General features: G+C 34.9%; 1 long non-coding RNA gene across 1 annotated transcript in view; it reads right to left on the reverse strand.

The window, feature by feature from the left end:
* Positions 1–8,025: 8,025 nt before the first annotated feature.
* The window catches only part of LOC143249237 (uncharacterized), a 29,635-nt gene continuing 17,977 nt past the window's right edge, over positions 8,026–19,683 (reverse strand). The window contains exons 5-7 of the long non-coding RNA XR_013027692.1: positions 15,810–15,923; positions 15,494–15,514; positions 8,026–10,293 (exon numbers count right to left, since the gene is read on the reverse strand). This is a non-coding gene — a long non-coding RNA (uncharacterized LOC143249237). The remainder of the gene's footprint in view (positions 10,294–15,493; positions 15,515–15,809; positions 15,924–19,683) is intronic.

Below are 19,683 nucleotides of genomic sequence, written 5' to 3' on the forward strand. Positions count from 1 at the left end.
GCCATATCCGAAAGTGAGCCTGCCAATCAAAACAGTGTATAGTAGCCTATCAATTCAAAGAATTATATTCTACAATAAGTGACCAATACAAGCACGTACAGTATACAGTAGCCAATCAAAATAATCGACTGCAGTATACGATAGACAATCAAAATGATCGAGTAAACAAACAGTTATAACGAAAAATAGACAATCTAACTAATCAAGTAAAGTGTACAGTAACTTCTCCATCATAAAATAAACCAAGGGTGAGCTTAAACATTCCTTGGTTTGAACCGTATTCGTACCCCACACATTTTGTAGTTTTTAACGTGCTATGAATTAAATTTATTTTGGTTGTTTAGTCTCCCATTACGCCAGATGTTGGTACGGACAGTGGTTTCTTTTCTTTTCACCATAGGTGAAATAAGAAAGAAAATCATAAGGTTATTTACATAACTAAATTAATTTTTTGTATTTTTTTAGTAAACACTAGTTGACCCTCTACTAAAACTCTGGATTTCGAAGCTGGTTACCTGGGTTTGAATCTGTAGGTTACCTGAAAATATTAACCGCACTTTATTCTGTGGGTATGTTATAAGAGTGACAGTCGATCCCTTAGTGTGGATGTAAGTAGTAATGTACTGCCGACTGGTTGAATTCCCTTCCGTAGCTCAGAATTAGGGACGATGGCAGTCAGTAGTTCTGACATAAGTATAAACTGTTTTCTCAGTTCTAGTGTGTCCTAACCAAAGTACTAGGCCTCGCTCGATTAATTAGATTGATATTTAAGTGATCGACTATGCGTCTGTGTGTGTACGGCCCAACATGGTCACGTGGTTAGAGGGTGCTCGACTTCTAACTTGAGGGTCGAGGGTTCAAATCTTCGTCATATCATACATGCTTACCCATTCAGCCGTGGGGCATTAAAATGTGACGGTCAATCCTATTATACGTTGGTAAAAGAGGAGCCCGAGAGTTGGCGGTGAGTGGTGATGACTTGCTGCTTTTCCTCTAGTCTTACACTGCTAAATAAGGGACGACTTGCATAGCTATGGTGACCACACACTTACACAAACAGAGGTCCGTTTGTTATTACTATACATTACTTCTTAGTACTTCGATTTCAACACTTACTATCCTTTTAACTTATATGAGCTGTATCGTTCTTTTGTAACGAAAGACCCACAGTGAAGCTCAGAAAAGTTGGTACTTTGTGTCTATTGTGATCTGTAGCGAACTGATTATAAGTTAACTTCTGAGGAAGGACTGATCTAACAAATCAAAATCTTTATGAATACAGCTCTGTTTCATCTCTGAAAATGCTCATTAAAAACGAGAATAAAACAGCCAGTAACAGCTGTGACAGAGGACAGATAAAACTCTATTACCTCAAAATATTCAGCAAACATATGTCTTTCATGAATGTTTAGGTAAAACAAACTGCAGGCCCGGCATAGTCGGATGGTTAGAGAGCTCGACTCAAAATATGAGGGTCACGGGTTAAATTCCTCCCCAAACATGCTCGCCTTTTCAGTCGTGGGAGCGTTATAACGTTACGCTCCATCCTACTAAAAGGGCAACCTAAGATGGTGGGTGGTAATGACTAGCTGACTTCCCTCTAGTCTTACACTGCTAAATTCCCTAATTTATAGATCTCGTGTAGCTTTGCGCAAAATAATGACTTTTAGGCACTAGTAAAGAGGTTGTAAGAGACATTCTTTTTCTTGTTTACAAACAACAAAATAAAAAGCATAAAATCGACTGGATTGAGATTTTGGATAAACAAAAATCACTGGTTAACTGTTCTCGTACATTGTTATATAGTGATAGGATTTAGTTATTCTAATACTTAGCTCAACGAGACTTAATTGTCAGTCTACTGATATAGTTTAGCAGAGACTTGTGAGACGTACTGCTTTGGTTTCGAATGCTGTATGTATTATAGATACCCGGAAATTTAAGCTTGTTTGTTTTTTTGGAATTTCGCACAAAGCTACTCGAGGGCTATCTGTGCTAGCCGTCCCTAATTTAGCAGTGTAAGACTAGAGGGAAGGCAGCTAGTCATCACCACCCACCGCCAACTCTTGGGCTACTCTTTTACCAACGAATAGTGGATTGACCGTAACATTATAACGTCCCCACGGCTGAAAGGGCGAGCATGTTTGGCGCAACCGGGATGCGAACCCGCGACCCTCATATTACGAGTCGCACGCTTCAACACGCTTGGCCATGCCGGGCCAGGAAATTTAAGCACCGAAGGAATTTCCTATTTATACAACAACGTATAAAAGATTTATCAGCTTTCTTAATGGTCATACAAAACCTGATTTAATTGCTTAGTTAGAAAATATTTTTCAAGCACGCTATTTTTTATAGTCCAACTCAAAAAATCTTCCGTTAGACTCTTGTCTTTCATATTAAAATAATTTTTGCATGTTATGAGAGAAAAAAATTAAAAAACTCTTTACCTGTTTCTAAATTTAAAAAATTAACAATAAGTGAATAAAGATGTGAAGAAAACAAACAAAAACTTTGAAAGCAAACGTTACTCTCGTTTCAATATATTCTCTTCCTTCCATTGTTATTTTTGAACCTTTCCTCCAAAATAAGTCCCCCCTCCCGACTCTTCGGAAGGAACTATATTATAGTAACACATTAATTTGTATAAGACTCTTGAACAAAACTAATGTAAATACAAGAAAATGTTTCATCTTTTGCACGTGGAGTGACTAGTACGTAAGAACAACAAACGTGACTACAGTGGAATGTTTAGCACTGGCTCTCGGTTTATCTACAAACAACCAGATTTGCCAGTTTTTCTTGCTACGTCGCAATAAGTATTGTGACGTTCATTTTTACTAAGAAATACCCAGGATGTAGAAGTGCCAGTACACGGCTGTTGGTAGTTTTTGTTTATTTGTTGGAATGTCGCACGAGGCCTACCTGGGGTAACAGCCCCAACCTCTTATTTCTCCTTGTCGGGATTTTGGGCTTATAGACAAGGGAGGGTCAGCTTTCCTTGGACCTCTTCCTCCTAAGGTCGTTTGTTTAATGGCGAGAGTACCTTTCCTTCTCTCCATTTAGGCTTCTTTCTCCTTGGATTTTACGGACAAGTTGGATTAGCTCTAACTCTTCTGCTACTCATGTCAAACTGACAAGTTGGATTAGCTCTAACTCTTCTGCTACTGATGTCAAACTGGACACTGGGATTATTACCTCTAACTCTTCTGCTACTCATGTCAAACTGGACACTGGGATTGATCCCCCACTCTTCAAATACCCAAAGAAGGGGAAACTTAATGCAAACCACGTAACTTCAGCTCAGCTCCACAGTCTGACACGTTAATCACTGAAAATGAACCATGCTCGGCCCATTTTGGTCATAATAAACCCTCCCAGCCCTTCCACTAACTTTCATTTTTATATACTTGGTTTAACTCAATAGGATACTAACAACAATAAAGGTTCGGTTTGATTCTAAGTATTGTTTATTTTCTTTCGTATAAAAATATGCTAAATTAACATATGATTTATTTATTTTTGTCATTTAAAGCGAACAAACAGATAAAACAAACAAGTGTATCGAGGGTTAAGTATGACTACCAGTGTTGAGCTGTTTTTTACCCATTAATTCACGTGGAAAATGATGGTGGGGAAGCAGACTGAACTTTAGCTAAATAAAGCATGTGTAAAGAAACGACAAGGTTAAGGTGAAGGTCAAACACGTGGAACAAAATATGTTAAAACATTCTATACAAATAGAACACGTTGAAATGACGCTATTATAAAGCAGTACTGAGGCCCGGCATGGCCAAGCATGTTAAGGCGTGCGACTCGTAATCTGAAGGTCGCGGGTTCGCATCCACGTCGCGCCAAACATACTCACCCCATTCAGCCGTGGGGGCGTTATTATGTGGCGGTCAATCCCACTATTCGTTGGTAAAAGAGTAGCCCAAGGGTTGGCGGTGGGTGGTGATGACTAGCTGCCTTCCCTCTAGTCTTACACTGCTAAATTAGGGGCGGCTAGCACAGATAGCCCTCGAGTAGCTTTGTGCGAAATTCAAAAACAAACAAACAAAAGCAGTACTGAATATTTTATGCTTCAAACAAAAGGTAGAGGTAATAAAAATAAAAGATCCGAGTGGATAGAAAAAAAACAAAAAAAACTTGCAAGAACAACATCACAGAAGCCAAACGCATAAACATACTTGACTCAGTTGACGTATCGAAATGTGATTTACAAGTCAACGAACTGCTTTTCTCTAAAACCTAATGCCTATGAAAATACGCTGTCCTCACACAAAGTGAGACTGTCTTCAGGAAAATACACCAAAGAATAAATAAACAAAACCACATAAGTTATGGCTTAATATGCAACCATTAAATTACTTTTAATACACAAAACTTTCGCATGTTTCATACAGTCCTTGCTACACGTGCAGATGAACGACTTATCGTACTATTACATCTACTGTGAGGTATTCAGTTAGCATCAGTGCAGTTGTCAGTATTATAGGCTGTTGTATTTTGTCAGACGGGGTAGGGGAGGTTTATAAGAACGTATATTTAACAATAAATCAACACAAAGAGTTAACAGAAATAACAGCGAAGTAGTAATGTCTTTCATCTGACTACAGAGTCTACGTTTTGTTTTCAATAAGCTCAGATTACAATTTTAAAACATTATCTCAAAGAGAACTTTCTTTTCATTTACAATTTTGCTTAAACAAATGGCAAACTAAAGCTTAAGGCAGGCATTAGATTTTTGAAGAAATCAGTTGAGTAATAACTTAAATAAAGCATTAGATTTTGATAGAAACTAGTACAGTAAAAGCTTAAAGAAACCATTGGATTTTGATAGAAACTAGTTCAATAAAATCTTAAAGAGACCATTAGATTTTGATAGAAACTAGTTCAGTAAAAGCTTAAAGAAACCATTAGATTTTGATAGAAACTAGTTCAGTAAAAGCTTAAAGAGACCATTAGATTTTGATAGAAACTAGTTCAGTAAAAGCTTAAAGAAACCATTAGATTTTGATAGAAACTAGTTTAATAAAAGCTTAAAGAGACCATTAGATTTTGATAGAAACTAGTACAGTTAAAGCTTAAAGAAACCATTAGATTTTGATAGAAACTAGTACAGTAAAAGATTAAAGAAACCATTAGATTTTGATAGAATCTAGTACAGTAAAAGCTTAAGGAAACCATTAGATTTTGATAGAAACTAGTTCAATAAAAGCTTAAAGAGACCATTAGATTTTGATAGAAACTAGTTCAGTAAAAGCTTAAAGAGACCATGAGATTTTGACAGAAACTAGTACAGTTAAAGCTTAAAGAAACCATTAGATTTTGATAGAAACTAGTTCATTAAAAGCTTAAAGAGACCATTAGATTTTGACAGAAACTAGTTCAGTAAAAGCTTAAAAAGACCCTTAAATTTTGATAGAAACTAGTTCAGTAAAACCTTAAAGAAAGCATCAAATTTTTAAAGAGATTAAACTATTTAAAGCTTCCAGAAGACACTAGATTTTTCTATACAGGAAAATGTTTTTATGAATTTATTATTTGCTTTTTCATTATACGTATTTGACCGACATGGTATCACCCGTTTTTTTTTTTACAAATTTAGTTCAACCTGAGACTGCATTGACAGATAGCAAATAATGTAATTTTGGCCCTCAATAAATTTGTATCACCAACGGCTTCTGATGCATCTAATACAGCACGTGTTCTGAAAGTAAAATATGAGCTTGTATTCTACGATAACCTATCTTTCTCTACACGTGCAGGATTGTCATGAAGAGAGGCGGCCGTTGTTTCATATTTCAATACAACGTAGAGTTTTAGTAATTAAACATCTCTACACCAGACGGTCATATTACCATGTATTACTCGTTATTTGCTCATAGTTCCCTGTAATTCTGGTATATGTTGTTTTAATAACCATCTTACTAACAGTTCAAGTGTTGTGTATAGACACCTGAAAATTTGTATTTATACATTTTCGTTAACAGTGTAACAGCTGTAGAATAATTTATAGTAAAATCAAAATTAGTCCGGATTACCTTGTTAAAGGTAAGAGTGATAAGAGTGGCCAACAGCAAATTCCTGACGTTGTTGAAACACTCAAATGGTTCACAGTATATACTGTAATGATCGTTGTGCTTCTGGTTATTTAACAGCTATCTGAAAAGTCTTATATCAAAACGTTTTTCGTACTTTATTTTACTGAGATATAACTATTTGTTGTTTCTACTATGTATACAAAATGACATTTACCTTAAACGTGTTTTCTTTTCGTTTGAATTTCGCGCAAAGCTACACGAGGGCTATCTGCGCTAGCCGTCCCTAATTTTGTAGTGTAAGACTAGAAGGGAAGGCAGTTAGTCATCACCACCCACCGCCAACTCTTGGGCTACTCTTTTACCAACGGATAGTGGGATTGACCGTCACTTTAAAAGATCCAACAGCTGAAATGGCGAACATGTTTGGTGCGAGGGGGATTCGAACCAAACCTCAGTTTTCTCTTCGTATCTAAAAACTTATGAGACATAAAATGTCTTCAGATATTTATGATGTGTACAAAGGGCTGAGTAAGTTATATTAAAATGGTTTTGAATATGTAAAGTAGTAAACCACGTAAATAACGCAGCTGGTATAAAGTTGTGATGAAAACGATTGTATCAGAACCAAAATATAACATCTCTGATAGAGCGAATCCACTGAAAAATTGATCATCTCAGGAAGGATAGGTAACAGCTCTTTCCAAAACAAAATATTCACACACATTTAAATAATCAAAATTTGTCCAGATCAGAGATTTAGTATAACAAAGACAGAGGTAATCTTTGCATCTACTGGCATTAGAAATAAAAAGGAATGTGGATTAACTTGGGGTAGCAGGACCATAGAAAAGGAGAACTTCAAAAATCACACCTTTGCATATAAGTTACTTCTACGATATATTTGTTCCACTGTTTCGTACCTCAAACAGTTGGATAATGAAAAGGATATTCATGCTATTTCACACGTAGATGTATCAGTCAAGTCTCCATATGCAACATCTATGCATTTCTATGTGATTGTACTGTTGGCTTAGGGAAAGCATGAATAAAATAGTAAAATGTTCTTGACGTGACAGCTACTTTAAAACGGGGCCTTTTGTAATGGAAAATATCATTCAGGATTACTGTTAAAATGCGCAGCTATTAGAGACAGGAAACTGGTGGACTATAACGACGTAGTAAGTCTTCAAAATCGTTTTAACATAGCATACTAAACTCACCGCCGAAACATTGCTTTCTTTTCACTGTCTTTACCTTCAAAACATTAACTGCTGCTTGACTATAGCTACCTTGATTTTGGTTAAGGTGTAAGCTTGCAGCCCGACTGTAGTTACCTTTACGTCAGTAATAGTTTGACTTATAATTCTTGTGTCGATTAAAATGTGAATTTTCTTTCTGATAATAATCACCGTTAGAATTATTTTAATCATCCAGTATTCTAAAATGACAAGAAAGTACTGAAATTCATCATGCTCACAAAATAGTTTGGAAGTTTGTCCCTAAAAAGCCTATTTGACTGCCAGTTGATTACAAATAAGTGAAGTGTTGCTTATCATATATGTTGATTTGCCTCACTAACTCTGGATAACAAAGGCAAGCTGTTTTTCTGTGAAAGTCAACATTTTGGTACGAAGTTACATGTTCTAGGCGAATAGTTGTGTATTACAATGGGTCTAATGTTCTCGGTAACATCATAATGACAGGCTCAATATTTCTTCTGTTCGACGATTGCATGTCGGAAGTTTTAATAATCAATCTTTCTCCATCCTGTAGCTTCCATCTTCTAGGTCTTTTAAAGGACAATTTGTATAAATGAAACTTCCCAACAACTGAGGCTCTTATAATTGCCAAATACAATTGTAATCTTTATATAAAACCCGAACAATGAAGGAAACGCATCAAACTCGACAGGGTTATTATACTGAGGAGTGGTGTCTCTTTGGTTTCATCCTTAACACCACTGGTGTACGTTTTTTAGGTGTACTTTGATGGAAATAGGCTAAAGGAAGTAAAATCTCGTTTATGTGTGAACACCCCCTCTTTTTTCAATTTTCACACCGAATCGTAACGGTACTAAACTTAACTTCATATCTGGTACTGCTAACTTGGTGGACTTCGTTATCATAACTTCCTGCAGTTTTCACGATTGTCCACAGGTCATCACACGCGGTCTCAGATGTTTGGAGGAAATATCATTGGACCTAAAATATTCACAGTAACTCAATATATCCTTTATAATGCTGGTTGTTTTTTTTTATACTCGTATATTTTTACTGAATTGCACAATGTAGAAATGCGTATAAACTTCAAATTTCATCCAAATTAATTTTTAATTTTACAGCGAAGTTAATGGTAGAAACTGATTTTAAATCTTCTACTTTACTACTTTACCACTTTGTTTTTATTAATGATCACAAAGTAGATGTTAATATTAGGTTGTCCAGAAACGAATGTTGGAATTTTCACGATGACATTTGGAAATTGAATATTGAGTAACTTATTGTTGGTTGGTTGGTTTAATCCAACGTTTGTTGCTTACAAGGTATCGTAATTATCTGCTATTTTAACTCTCCTCAGAGTAAGACCTGCAACCTTCAAGGCAGCATAGACAAGAAGGACTTTCGTCTGATTTTCCTCTTTGACTTTAAACTTAGACGAAAAGCTATCGAAACTACACGGAACATCAAACAGGCATTCGGCCATATATCTGTTACTGAACGTACAGTTCAGCGTTGGTTCCAAAGGTTTCAACATAGGGATGAAAGTCTTGAAGACCACGAAGGTCGTGGAAGGAAGCCATCCTTAGATGAAAACACATTAAAGAAAGCAGTTTAGACAAACCCTCGCACAACAGTACGTGAGATTGCAGAATAGTTGGGGATAAACAAATTAAGCATTGCCAATCACCTGAGTGCGATTGGAAAGACGAACAAGTAGGATAAGTTGATTCCGCATGAGCTGACTGAAGATCAACAAAATCGGCGTTATGAGACCTGTTAATGATGTCGTTGCAAAAACTGAACGAACTGGAAATCGAGGCTATGCCTCATCCACCTTATTCCCCAGGCCTTTCCCCTACAGATTTTCATTTTTTCAAGCGCTTTAACAACTTTTTGAACAATAAACGTTTAAAAAACCAGGCAGCTGCAGAAAAAGCTTTCAGTGAGCACATTAATCATATAAACTCTGATTTCTATAGCAGGGGCATAAACAGCATCGTTACATGTTGGTAAAAGTGTGTTGAAGCAAATGGTCCTTACTTTTATTAAAGCATATTTTACAACACTGGTTTATACTTTTCAAAACTTCAAAACATTTATTTTTGCACAACCTAATAATAATCAGTAAAACTATGAACAAAAACTTAAACTTCTGCTACAACCTTGTCCTTTTTCCTAGCTTTTGCAGAGTTGTGGGTTTTATTTGGCTTTTCCTCATTAATGGAGTTTGTAGCACATTCAGAAATTTTTCCAGTTGACTTACTTTTAACTGCTCGACGAACAGACTTCAGATTTGTATTAATTTTACTTTTTATTTATTTCTTTTTTGCCTTCAAATTGTCTTTGTTCAAACTTGCTGCAATCTTAGCAGTAACATCATCCCACTTATTTTTTTCTTCACTTTCTTCTCTCGTTCGTTGTTTTTTTTGTCGATATCACAAATATTTTTTGACTTCAGACTTCACATTTTTCCAAATATGTTTTGGTTTCTTTTCACTGTTTGGAGTGCCAGTGTTATTCACAGTCGACAATATATCTACCTTTTTCTTAGTTTTGTAAAGCTTAGTAGGCGTTATATTTTTATCATCTTTGGCCTCTTTGCTTTTAATTTGAACTACTCTATCAGAAGAATTTTCATTTCCATTAAGCACTAGTTGTGAGATTGCAGTTGATGTATTTGTCTTGACTTCAAGCAATGGACTGCTTGTCGTGTCTTCAGATTAGTCAAGAATTTCCTTTTTCGGGATGCTCTCATTTCCACTCTCATTTGTAATTTCTTCCTTCCGTAAGGTTACACAGTCTGGTATATTTTCTTCAGGAGCTATCGTTAACTCCACTTCCCACTTGATGTCATTTTTTTTTGTAATAGGCACAGTAATGTTTTGTTGACAATTAACTGAGTTCAAGGAATCAGGCCACAAAATACAGATGTTCTTGGTAAGTGAGGTTTTTGATATACTACTCTTGATCTTCAGTAACTTTGGAGTTTGACCAGGAGTAGAGATGAGTCCATTCTTGTCTAATGGCTATTTAAGAAGAGTAATTTTTACCAGTTATTATCAATATTATTATAATAATTTTATTTGGAATTCTTACTGACGGAAAAAAAAGCCATTTTATGAAATGGAAATTGGTAAATTTATGTATAGCTAGGTGTGTGCGTGCGTTTTTCTTATAGCAAAGCTACAAAGGGCTATCTGCTCAGCCCAGATATTCCAACGCCAGTTGTTTAGGTGCTTTGTTGGTTGCAGTATTGTCGTCTTTATAATGTAGTGATTATTAATTGCTCTTTACGTCTTGTTGGCGTGACTTCCAGTGGTATCAGATAACATTTCGTGTTACGTAGTTATTTGTGCATAGTTTTTAATGGCAGTAGATTATTTATTATTGTTTTGTGTATGTGATGTATATTGTACAGGGTGGCCCGTACGTCCCTACCCACCCATATATCTTATGTACCAATGTATCAGTGTGCTGTCCTCATTCTCGCTGCAGAATATTATGCACAATACGCTCTTCAAGTGTAAATGGGCTTACATCGGCCATATTTCTCTGAAAAAAAGAAACAAATTTATAATACATGCGTAATTGAATATAACATAATAACATATGGATGGGTAGGGACTTACAAACCACCCTGTACAATAAGTTTTGTCTGTGTTATTGTGTTGTATCTGCATTTTAGTGAAACTGTCAGACTTACGTTTTATCGTGAATTATAACATAACGTATTATACTACTAGTCTTATTTAATGTTAACCAAGATTCTGGCTTGATTGATCACCGTGATACCTTTACAACGTGATTGTTGTTGTTGTTTTTTTTTATGTGGTGACTGATGAGACGTAGAGATAATGAGCTTGGCAAAATGCCAAGTTATGACGAGAAGGTAAACCAAAGGGTAGACGAGAAGTTGTTTTTTTTTAAGACTCGAGTTGAAAACTATTCTGCACATGGAAACAAGCAGATATTTTTTCCCGTTTTAACAAAATCTTCACAGTGAGTGGAAGCTAAGTAATTTATAAATTGATAATTTATTAAATATAAAAAGGAGAAATAAATAAAAACAGTAAGACAGAAAAGAAATAGAAGTTATAAATTCCCACTACCCTGAAGACGTAAAAGGATTGTTAGGGAAGGGAAGAGTAAAATATGTGATGACGAGAAAACCCACTTGTAGAGAAAAATGTGTGTAAAAACGGCTGGTTTGGGTTGAGAAAATTTTTTACGTAGAGGAGCGAACAACGTTTCGACCTTCTTCGGTCGTCGTCAGGTTCATAAAGAAAGGAAGAGGTAACTGCCCGGAAGCTGATCACATGTTTGAAAGGGGTTGTGTAACTGAGTGTAGGAACAGTAAAGGAACACCTTAATACCTATATTAATAAATATAATCAATCATCTAAGCACGCCCTCTACATTCCTACACTAAATTACACAACCCCCTTGTGTGTGTATATATATATTCACACACACACTTAAAACAAACAACGTACATGTACCTCTATTTATATATGTAAAACTGCTTTGGTATATATATATTTATATATAATGAGGATTAGATAACATTGAACAACATGCTAAACTGCATACAGTTTTCTTTACATAAATATTATAAGTGTTTAAAAGTGAGCAACGTCTCATATTCAAATTTTCAGTTCTTGGTTTGAAAAAAAAATCATAGGAGAATAAATTAGGACCAAATATTTATGAGAAACTTACAATCGTGTGATGTTATGTGTCTACTTATGAAACGACTAACAAACAACCAAGATTCTTAAGAATTACTATTGTGAGAAATTATTCGTTTATCTATTCATTTCAGAAATAACTAACAAACGTCCAACATTCTTATGACTGTGAGAACTTATCTGTTTATCTACTGACTTGAAAAATAGCTGACGAACGTCCAACATTCTTACGATTGTATGAGATTGTCCATTTACCTATTTATTTGAGAATTAGTTAATGAACGTCATTATGAAAAATATAAAACGACCGTGCTCTGAAATTTAACTTGGAAATAAATACCTAACGCTTTAAAAAAGCGTCTGTCTGTCTGTCATGTTTGTTTTAAGGGAATTTTTTCTATCTCTTTTTCTATGCCCGCCTGCTATCGTCATAGGCTGATATTAGTGCTACCAGTTTAGTTTTTATGGTTAAATTAAAAGAATTAACGCACCTGACAGATAAATTACTGGAAAACGAGGATGCACGAGATATTCGTTATACATTTCGATGTTTGGTGACCCATCATTTTCAGATGTCTACAGTATAAATCAAAATGAGGGCACAAGTGTTTCATTCGCGCAAGTTTTCATCAAACAGGTTCATAAAACTGAGAGTAGAGTGGTTCGAACCACGGTTCCTTAGTAACCCAACAATAGACCGTTCTGCAACAGAATCCAACAATACATATTATCAAGCTAAGACAATGCCTAAAAAATTTAAGAATGGATCGTTACAAACGATACTGTTCATCCAGACTCTTTCAGAACCTACCATTATTATATATTAACAGACGAGGTTCGCCATGTTCGTTTGACTTTTGAACTTAGAAACTAAGGACTGGCGGTACACAGAAACTGTGAGAATGAAGATTATTACACGAGACGATGAGAAAATTTGCGTCGTAAACATGGTTGTTTCGCGTAATTGTTTTATGGATCACTTGCTTCCGTTGTGTTACTGCTTTAGGTTTCACATCAACTTTCTAGTTCGATAAAGAAGCCACAAACAACTGTATATCCACCTTTTTGTTGTTCCTGTTTTCTTAATGAGCTGCCCCTAAAACTCGGAAATGTCTGTTCGTGGTGTAGCTGAATGTCTCGTAACAGTGTTTTTCTGAGCTGTCTGAAATGCTGTTTTAATCACTTTATTTAAAGATAAAAGTTAAGTACAATTCGTTAATGCTCAGAAGTGGCTCATTCGTGAACGCTATTAAATTATTTTCAAAATAGTTTAGGCTTAGAAAATATATGAATTACTATTTATTTCTTAAACATAATTATCTGTTGATGGTTTTCAGTGATGTCGAGAAAACCCACTTGTAGAGAAATATATATGCAAAAACGGCTCGTTTGGGTTGAGAAAATATTTTACGTAGAAGGTCGACCTTTTATTTTATTTTTAAATAAAACACACAACACAAAAACTATTTCTGAAAACACATTGTTTTAGACGATTTAATAAGTTTTGTGCTACCTCTGGCACAAAATTTTCACGCATACTAACCCGAAGATACGTTTTAAATATTCTTCAAACCCTCAACTACATATTTATTATTATATACTAATTTTCGTGTGTCAGAAAGCAGATCGTGTGTGTGTTTTCTGATAGCAAAACCACATCGGGCTCTCTGCTGAGCCCACCGAGAGGAAAAGAACTCCTGATTTTAGCGTTATGAATCCGTAAACGTACCAGCGGGGAGCCAAGTAGATCGAAAGGTCCAAAGTTTAAGTCGCGAAGTACCGCTAAAGAAGTGCCACATTTTAATATGTGTATGAACAATTTGTACCCATTCATACTATTCTGTTAAGAGTAAACGCGTAGGCGGTGGGTGCTACTGACTGGTTGTACTTTCATTTTTTTGTCAATAGTTCTAAATTGTGGATGAGCCACATAGGTTTCTGGCAGTCCCTCGAAGGGTCAGTGGTACGTTTACGGACTTACATAGCTAAAACCCGGGATTTCTATTATCCCGTTGTTTAGCTTTGCGTTAAACAACTCTTTAAACTGTGCATCGCATGAGGTTGGAGATGCTAAACAACAAATTATATATGTAAAATCGCCTAGTTTGGGTTGAGAAACTTTTTCACGTAGAGGAGCGAACAACGTTTCAATCTTCTTCGGTCATCGTCAGGTTCACAAAGAAAGGAAGAAGAGGTAACTGCTCGGAAGCTGACCACATGTTTGAAAGGGGTTGTGTAACTGAGTGTCGGAATGTAGAGGGCATACTTAGATGTTTGAATATATAATTTTATATTATTTATTTTATTGTTATTATTTATTATTTTATATTTTTAATATAGGTATAAAGGTGTTCCTTTGTATTGGTTTATTTTGGGTTTGAGTTTTTGTATAATTAAGGCATCTTTAATTTTGCGTTTGTTTGTGTTTGTTTCTTTATTTAGCATTTGAGTGTTTCTTATGGTTATGTTGTGTTTATTTGACTTGCAGTATTCGAAAACGTGTGAAGGTGACTTTTTATATTCTTTGAATCTGGTTTCCATTTTTTTACTTGTTTCTCCAATACAGAAGTCGTGGTAGTTATCACATTGTATTTTATAAATAATGTTGGTGTGGTGTTTGTCAGTGTAGTTTTTACATAGTATAGACCTCAGTTTTGTGCCTGGTTTTTGAATAAATTTGGTATTAACTGGAATGTCATATTTTGTTACTAGTTTTTGCCAAATGTTGGTTATTTTTCTGCTGATGTCGGGAATATATGGTGGTGCAGCAGTATATGGTTTCGTGATTTTTTGATTCGTGAGATATATTTACTTTTGTTGGTTGATTTTGCTTTCTGTCTAGGTGTGTGCGTATAATGTTTTCTACGGTTTGTGGAGGAAACTTATTGATGTCGATGAAGTATTGTTTTATTTTGTCTAATTCATCGTTAATTACACATATTGACATTTACTTATATAGTTTTTGTGATAGAAAACATTGTCAAAATTCAACTAAACCCCAGTGAAGTATGGCTAAAAGCTCCAATGTAGAAAACAATAGATCGTAATAGTTCTCCTTTACAAATGTTAAGTAAGCCACAGAAAATTATGACTGATACCTAATGGCATAATATTCAAATTATATTTATAATTAAGAATGTCATATTTCTTAATTTCAGTAAATATCTTGGTAGTTTCATATTCTCATTTGTCAATACGATTACTGCGTAATGAAAGTTAAGTGTTTATGAGAATTAGATAGCTTACACATTTGCCTTGTTTGATATATTAGAAAAAATGTAACACAAAACAAATACAGTATTACGTTAAAATTGTTGAATTTATCATGACTCACAAATTTTATACATACATTAATTTAACTTAAATCTAATTAGACCACAGATATAAAACATCCTTTTTTTATATCCTTCAGGATATAAACACAGATATAAACATCCTTCAGGACATTCGATGGTCCTGAAGAAAAAAAACAACAACTTTTAATTGTAACTCATTAACTAGGAAAAATTATTATTTTCAGAGGAAAAACATCACTCACCTTTTACATATCCTGTTGAACCTGTAAAATAGAAAAAAAAAAAATTCATACTTGAATGCCTTTAGACCCTTTCAGCTCGCAGGCTCATAGAACTTTTAAAAGATGCTGTCATGTAGCAACCATAGGGTAGGATGTAGCATTTAATGCAAATTAGACGACAAATAAAATTTCCTTCCTAAACGAAGATCGGAATTGTCTTAAAGTTTCAATATATTTTATATAAAATTTATAGCAAATATAGATTATTGTTCAATATCAAACATATCCAGAGCAATACTCTTTACTGATCGAAAGTTTAGTTTCCTTTATTTAATACCTTGATGTGCATAAGCTTTCGGTCCACCATCGACCCACAATGAGATGTGATTTGCATCAAGTTCATCTGTAAGTTCTACAAGAAACTGTCCTAGAGGTTGATTGTTTGTTCCACCTGATATATAAACAATACTTTAGTATAATACAAGCAGATCCAACTTTCAAATGTGTTGTGCAATTTTAGTCAAGTGTGAGAAGTGGTGAGCCAGCTGTAAAGATGTTCATTTAGCCACTCTGAGGAAAATATTCATGTTTGCACTTCCAGTGAGGAGCAATAATTCAATCATTGATAAGGGCATCTGTAATAATCTTGGTTGGATCACACATTAGTGTACAATATTCTTTAACAACTGTTACATACATCAACTAAGTGACATCCATGATAGTAACATTCACAAAACTACTAGACAGAATTTCGTTCCTTACATAATACATTTAACATATAATTGAGAATTTATTTATCTTCACCATTCAGGGTATATTTATTTTTAATCCCTTTTTATTTCTGAATAAAATCTAGTCACCATATACTTGATTAGCTAAAATTGTTGAATGTATTATAGCCCTGGTTGGACAGTGGAAGAACAGACTTACTCCTTTATGTATTTGTACACATGAAAACAATGTTGGTGTATATAAGGGGTAATTATCACACGTTGAAGAAAACCTTGTCCTTGAATTGTATAAAGTACTATCAGTGTATGTTGATATCAGAACAGCATATGTGAATACAAATGAAGAGAACAAAATTGTAATTATCAGTTGGTTATGTACGTGTTTTAAACATGTATAGAAATTCAGTGACAAAATATCTTGAATTTTGAGGTTAGATATTAAAATCTTTCCTGTACATCTGTTTCTGGAAAGCACAGATGCAATTTTCCTCCCTTAGCATCAATGCCATTCCAGGAATTTCTTTCAAAGTACTGTTAACAAGGTTACTTGTGAATAAAGTCTAATTTCTGGTACAAGTCCTTGGGAGTTATCTTTGGTTCTTCTGTATAACAAATATGAGAAATATCCCTTCTATAGTTTTAGCATGCTAAAGGTTTTTGAAAACATAGCTAAAGCTACAGGAATAAATTTGAGAACAACAATGATATCTAGCTTAGTTTATTGGGGGGATCAAATAATTCAAATACAATACCCTACAAACACCGTCACACTATAGGTGATTGTACTCCTTGTAATATTGTCACATGCTTTATATCTCTGTCCCTTCCCTCCCCCATCAGTGGTACATTGGGATGTCTGTGGACTTACAATGCTAGAAAGTGGTTTTTGATACACGTGGCTAGCAGATCACAAATAGTCCATTGCATAGTTTTATGTTTAACTTCAAAAAGACAAGTGTTATACCCTTTATAAATTATTGTTTATTGTCAAAATTATAAACTACTAAGTAATAAATTTCATATCTTCCTGTTCCTTTATTAGTTCCAAAATCAGTTTTTGTGAAAGATCTGTAACATCCCGAAACTGAAGAAAACACAAATGATATAGTGGATAATGCAACTTTTACAGCCTTCATACTTAAATTTTTCCACACCAATAATTTTGTAAAAAACCTTGTTCTTGTGTGTGTGTTTTTAAAAAGTTTTTAAACAATATCTGTATTGATAAAACTTGTCATAAAATTATAACGTTTGATTTTTATCTATAATTTATGCACATTATAACCATTTACCAATTTGCAAAATCTATTGAAATTTTTAGAGCCTGTTGATTGACCTATATAATTGATAGAGCAATGATGATCACTTAATTACACAAATCCTTTGTCACAATCCGAGCAATGCAAACTTGAACTAAATTAACCCTTCAACATATTTCTAATAATATCTATTAGAAGAACAAACAAGAGAAAAATGGCCAGATTGATATTCATCACAACGTAACCATATTACCCTTGGAATATCCAATATATATATATAAGCTGTGAAAGAATCTGCATAAATGTAAAAAGAATCTAATTACATGAAAATAATCTCTCCTTCTCTGCCCTACATAATCAACTAGCTTGTTAATGCTTCTTTTTTTAACTTGTAACTTTCCTTATATGTTAGTTGCCAAGGGTAAAAGTAGTAAAATCTAAACTGTTTACAAGCCTGTCTCTCTGGCTTCTTCATTTGACTAGGACTAATGGATAATGAGTCTAATTCCTATACAAAAATTTAAAAAAATATACATAGAGATTAAGTTAAGCTTCATAAAACATAAAAAATATTAATAAGAGTAAATGTACGTACAAAGTCAAAATCTCTCTTGTGTCCCACAGCAGAAATAGATAATATTTGGTACATAATTTTTCTAAATGTTGGAAAAGCAACCAACCAATATGTGTAACATGCTGACTTTATGTGCATGGACTTTACCTTCAAGTTATAATTATAAATTTACACCATATAAATTTGAGAATATTACATGTGTGAATACATACTTACATCTATGGTCATTTAGAAACAGGTAAATACAACTGTACAACATTACTTGGCTCAGTGATAATCAGTTTGTTTTGAACTTGGCACAAAGTTACACGAGAGGTATCTGCACTAGCTGTCCCTAATTTAGCAGTGTAAGACCAGAAGGAAAGCACCTAGTCATTACCACCCACCACCAACTCTTGGGCTACTCTTTTACCAACAAATAATGGTTTGGCCATCACATTATAATGCCCCCATGGTTGAAAGGGTGAGCATGTTTGGTGTGAGGGGCATTTGAACCCGTAACCCTCAGATTACGTGTTGAGCATCTTAACCATCTGGCCATGCCGGAACCCGGCTCAGCAATAAGTCTAAGGGCTAATTACATTACAAATTAGGTTTCAATACTTGCAGTGAGAAGAGCACAAGTATCTGTTTGTGTAGTTTTCTGCTTAACAGCAAAACAACAGTTTAATATATTAGTTAGTGATACATTTACAGAGTTTGGACATTTTTCAGGAAGACTTAAATAACACACTACCAATTCTGTGGCACCCCTATCAACATCACCCATGAACTATGAGCTATCAACATGCTCATACTGATATTGCTTTATGATACCAGTTTATGAAATCATGACTTACATGACCCTCCATCCCCACCTCTCAATGTCATAGGCTACATGACCACATTACTTAGTTTGTGACCAGTTTTGATAGAGACAAAAGTACCTTATAAGCACAAAAACATCATTACACAAAATTTCATATCTGTGTTTATGGGCCCAGCATGGCTAAGTGGTTAAGGCTCTTGACTTGTAATATGAGGGTCACAGGTTCAAATCTCCAATAGAGATGAAGAATCATGAAAACTGGCTTATTCTGTTAATACAGCACCCAGGGAAATGGTACGCCTTCTTATCATTGGTGGAGAAAATGCTGCCTTATAGGAATATGTTAATGTACTGTGATATGACATAGCTAATAGGCCTAGAATGGCCAGGTGGTTAAGGCACTCGACCCGTATCATGAGGGTTGCAGGTTGGAATCCCCATCAGACCAAATATGCTCGCCCTTTTAGCTGTGGGGGTTGTAATATTGTGACAGTTAATCCAACTATTTATTGGTGAAAGAGTAGCCCAAGATTTGGCGGTGGGTGGTGATAACTATCTGCCTTTCTTCTAGTTTTACACTGCTAAATTAGGGACTGCTAGCACAAACAGCGGGCCAGCACGGCCAGGTGTGTTAAGGCGTATGACTCGTAATCTGAGGGTTGTGGGTTTGAATCTCCATCTCACCAAATATGGTCGTCCTTTCAGCTGTGGGGAGTTTATAATGTGATGGTTTAATCCCACTATTCATTGGTCAAAAAGTAGCCCAAGAGTTGGCTGTGGGTGGTGATGACTAACTGCCTTTCCTCTAGTCTTACACTACTAAATTAGGGATGGCTAGC

Source organism: Tachypleus tridentatus, chromosome 4, assembly GCF_004210375.1.
Source record: "Tachypleus tridentatus isolate NWPU-2018 chromosome 4, ASM421037v1, whole genome shotgun sequence".
Taxonomy (NCBI): domain Eukaryota; kingdom Metazoa; phylum Arthropoda; class Merostomata; order Xiphosura; family Limulidae; genus Tachypleus; species Tachypleus tridentatus.